Source organism: Pygoscelis adeliae, unplaced genomic scaffold (assembly GCF_000699105.1).
Source record: "Pygoscelis adeliae isolate BGI_AS28 unplaced genomic scaffold, ASM69910v1 Scaffold403, whole genome shotgun sequence".
Lineage (NCBI taxonomy): Eukaryota > Metazoa > Chordata > Aves > Sphenisciformes > Spheniscidae > Pygoscelis > Pygoscelis adeliae.
The window spans coordinates 102780-107611 of record NW_008824466.1 but is presented as its reverse complement, the minus strand read 5'-3'; positions in this window follow the sequence as shown (position 1 = coordinate 107611).

The following is a 4832-nucleotide window of genomic DNA, read 5'->3' as shown; positions in this document are numbered from 1 at the left end:
GTGGAGAGGGAAGGCTCCTGCTCCGTTTTTCTAACAGCCGTATTGTAGGGAAGAGGCATCCCGAGCGGTGTATGCTCACAGCAGCGTTCTCTCCGTGCCCCCTGGCAATGCATTCCTCAGAGTCCTAAAAATAAGCAGGAAAACAAACTTCATACCCCCCGAGATCAAGTCTCCCAGGCCCTGGTCAGTCGTAAAAGAGCGAAAATGAAGTAGGGGGACTGCGTCAGTGCCCAGGAGCCCTGAGGGGGCTAGCTGTGCCACTGAGCATGGGGAAGGGCCCACCAGCTGCCCGCCAGACAGACAGACAGGCATCGGGAGGACGAGGGAGTCGGCGGCAGAGCCATCCATGGCACCCACCGGGTGTGACACGGAGCCTTTGCCATGGGGCCCTGGTGAGGAGAGCTCACAGGAGGGCAGGCACGCTGTGCTGTAGTGCCTTCTGAGGACACAGCATGTTCACACGCCTCAGGCAGGCTGGGGTTATGGAAATTTAGACCATGTTGGAATATTAAATTAGGCAGAATATAGAGTCTGACGGGGATTTGAAACGTCAGAACACCAGCAACCAAGAAATTACCTTAACTGTACTCTTAAAGAAGACTTATTTTATAGGACTCTGCATTCAGGGCCATAAAAATGCTAATAAACTCCAGCTGATTAAAATGCTGATGCCACACATGTCCAGTTAGTTGGTTACTCGTGAATTAGCAACGTCTGCAAAGAACATGTTGGCCCTTGAAAGCTGAGCATAAGCCCCGTCCTCACCCTGCTGCGTGGTCAGTGAGAAGGATGCATTTGGGGAGAGGAGGGCTTTGGTTTCCAGGAGGAAACTTGGCAAAGTGCCGAACGCCAGCCCAGGCTCCCGGTGATGCCAGCTCTGTCCTCGGGGGCAGGAGCGAGCATGAAGCAGTCGCACGGCGGCTGTGGCACCCATGGGCAGCCTTGTCCCGGGTCTCAGCCAGCCCAGCGCCACACAGCCTTTCCTTGCATGAGCTGTCCCCTTTAGTTCTGTGCATAGCATGTCTGAGCCCATGAATAAATCTCCAGCACTGGGGACTGTGCCCACTGGTCCAGCACATCACCGGTTATTAATTATTTCCCTAAAAGCAAACTAGGGTGATGAGAGATGCAGTGGGACTATCAGGGCTGGACTGTTAAGGCCTGGCAGTGGTGAGGATGGGTGAGAGGACACCCATGGAGGGGTCAGGCTTGCCCAGGTCTGCTGCCTCCCTGTGCAGAGCAGGATTGAGGGTCTGGCAGAGACGCAGGAGGAGGGCAGAGCTGCGGAGAGCAAGGCGGGAGCAGGCCTGCGACGGCTTTGGGGTGTCGGGCTGGACGTATCCAGCTCATTACCTGGCCGGGGGAGCAGTGCCTTGCACATGGGCCACCTCCTGCCCTCAGCGACCCATCCAAAGGACCAATTCAAAGGCAACACCAGGATTCAGTGTGATGGTGAGTCTGGGTTTGGGTCAAAACACTGGAGCCGCCACCACCACAAACCCTAAACTGGGGCATGCCCAGCCTGCTGTGGGTAGAAGGGGTGGCTCTAACTGCAAGTCTGGGACAGGCTGTCCCTCAGCCTCCAGCGAAAGCACAGAGCTGTCCAGAAACTCTCTCTTGTGCTCTAATTTGGTAAATGTGATCTTGTGATCACGCTGGATCTAGATCCAGCAGATCCGTGGTTTCCTGGCTGCAGGGTGATCAGGAGACACGGGATTTAAGCACAGCGGGGCCATAAGATTACAAAGACAATGTGCCATCAGGTGGATGTTTCCCTCACGGCAGTCATCACAGCATGAAGAAGCAGCCCTTGAGACGTGGGGAGCTGCTGCTTTTCCTGACAAGGACTTCAGGGGTGAACCCTGACTCCCATGAAAGGCTGCCACTTGCCCTGCAGACATTTTGGCAATTAAATCCGTCTTGAAAAGAATGACTTTTTCTTTCCAAAGTTGAGGAGCACCTTGATTGCTTCATTTGAAATGGGCCACCGCTCTCCAAGAAATGCAGACTTGGGCTTCCTTACGGCCGTGACCTGGAGATGGGATCAACTGCCTAGTGACTGTCACCAGAGTCCCCTGGGCACATGCCCTGCCCGAAGGGACAGAAGGGTCCTTGGGACGTACAGGGAGAGAGGATGGAAAGGGTGGAGCGGCAGGGGGCATCCAAACCTCCTCTCAAGTAGGGAAGACCTGTTGACCACTGCCGCTCCCTCCTGGATTTGGGTAATTAGAGACATCCCCATCTTGCAGGCGGAGATGGGGGTGATGACAAGTGCCCAGAGCAGCCTGACTCGTCCTGCAGCTTCACACACCGCTCTGGGCCAGCAGCAGCTCTTCTGCCAGGAAGGAAACCAGGTCAGTTTGGGAGCTGGATGAAACGTCACTGAACCTGCGTCAATCCCACCTCATCTAGGATGTAGAAAAACCTCAGATCCATCCTGAAACAATTTGCTGCATCCAAACCCAGCAGACTGCATCATTGCCCTGAGGCAGAGGTGCCCGAGAATCCAAACTATGTGGGCACGGGAGCAGTGCAGGGCATGCCCGAGCAGGGAATGGAGAGCTGAGAGACCCTGGGTGCAGGTACAGCCCAGGCACGCCGTCCCCCACTGTTTGAGTCCGGCTGTGTTCAGACACAAAGGCCTTGTGACTAAACAGCTGAACATCAGAGACCTCCCTGGCCCCGTCTGGGCTTTCACCCACCATCTGAACAACTCTCCAGATGCTGCATCCCTCTCCTCTGTAGCCAAGGGAAGCAAAGCTCAGTGCGTGGGCGCGGGCAGGCTCGGCCGAGCAGCTTGGAAGGCCATGACCCACCCAAACTTGGGTTTGCCCAAATAATTTCCCTGTTCCTGCTGCCACCCACCCATGTGTGGGACAAGGGAAGGGACAGCAGGGAGAGGGATGGACTATGCCAGTTAAAACTGATTGTGAAATGATGGCGAAAGAGCAGAAGCACACAACGATGCCTTGCTGCAGGCTACAGTACCCCAACCTGATGTCACTGTAGGGACAGTCCCCTCCTGCCACCATCCTTGCTCTGGCTGCAGCCAAAGTGCAGCTACAGGGTGGGCAGAAACTGATTCGCTGATGCGATGGAAAGCACCTTCTCCTGCTTCTCTGCACACCAGGAGCTCTGAAGCCACGAACCCCTGCAGTGCCCTCAGCTCTGCAGGTGAGCTGGAGCAGGCTGTGTCCGGAGGCAAGCGAGCACCCCGCAGGCTGCCACCACCCTGGCACAGAGCTCTGCGTGAGGAGCTGGGTCCTCAGGAGACCTTCACGGGAGCCAGTTGTGCTGGTTGCTGTGCTGCGTCAAGCCTTGCATCATGCTCTGTTGGGAACGTGGAGCTCTGACACCACACCAAGCCCGGGGGAATCTGCAGGGCCGACTGATCCCTGACCACAGCCCAGCTGCAGCTCCGGCTCGTGTTCACTCGTTCCCATGACTTGCCGTCAGTGGGATGACGTGTTCCTCGTCTGTATTGTGAGCAGGTGGGAAGGAGTCTGCCCTTCCCCTGGCCCCCAGAGCCTCTCAGAAAGGCTCAGGCAGGGCTCTGGGAATATTATTAAAAATAACGTCGGGCCCTTTTCTCAGTGCTTATTTCCTGGCAGAGAGAGAAGGAACATACATATCATGACTCTTGCTACATGCAGGATCATCTATGACCTGCATCCCCTGGTTCCCTCGCCAGCTAATTTAGGGTTGAATGTAGGTTAGCTAAAGCATGACAGAGCTTCCCAAGCACCACTTTGGGGATAATAGTTCCTGTTTCTGCAGTGGCCCCCAGGCAGACGGGCCCAGAGTGGTCCTTGGTTGCGCACAGGACATGAGACTTGTCACACCGAGGGGCACCGCTGGGATGAAGTGGTGGAGCTGCTTGTCCAGACATGGCAGCACAGCAAAACTGGCTGAGATGGAGAGGAGACCTGTCCAGCCTCCAGGAGGAATTTAAACAGAAAACAAATTGTGAGGAGCGGTGATTTCATAGCCATAGGACGGGGGAGGATCGCTGGAGGGCCATGGGGACAGCAGGAGCAGGCAGGGAGGTATCGCTGGCCCTGTGGCTCCATGCTTTGCCCGCTGCGCTCCAGAGCCAGGCTGGGAGGAGCTGATCCCGCCAGCCCGCAGTCAGCAAAGACCACAGATGTGTATCCTGGGGTTTGCTGACTACCCTGCACCTTCTCACCGTACACGAGAGGGCTGGTTGCACAAGGGATCCCGGTGCTTTCCAGGCTTTCCGCCCTACCTGTCACAGTATTCTTCTTCAGGAGGGGTGCTCACCTGCCTGCACAGCTCCAGCACTGCCTGCTCCCGCACGGCCAGCATCTGCTCCAGGGCAAGGTCCCACTGACTCTGCCTCTCTGTCTCTCTCCAGGAGAAGACAGGACACCCAGCCCTGTTCCCTGCCTGGGGGAGATGCTGGGGAACAGGCCATGTGGTGCTACCTGCAGAACAAGAAACTTTGAACCTTTTGCCTTCTCCGTGGCTTCAGGCAGGATGACAACTCTGGTGCAGGAGTCATCTCAAAGGATTAGCAGTATCTGCTGCTGCTGGGAACCCATGCAGACTGCCAGCAGCAGCTAACATTTTGCTTCTCGGGCTATGTTTCCTACCAGCCTCTTGCAGCTGTGGAGGATAATAATGATGCAGCATGCACATAAAACAAGCCCAGTGAAGCTGCAGTGCTGGTCTCAGGAGAGGCGCGTGGGAGCTGCTATTTCTTTTCAACTGCACGTTCATCTCGGGGGTTTACAAAGCTTGTTCCAGGTCAGTGCAAGCTCCTGTGATTTATCGCTCAGTGAACATACACTGTTAATATTATATTTGTGGTC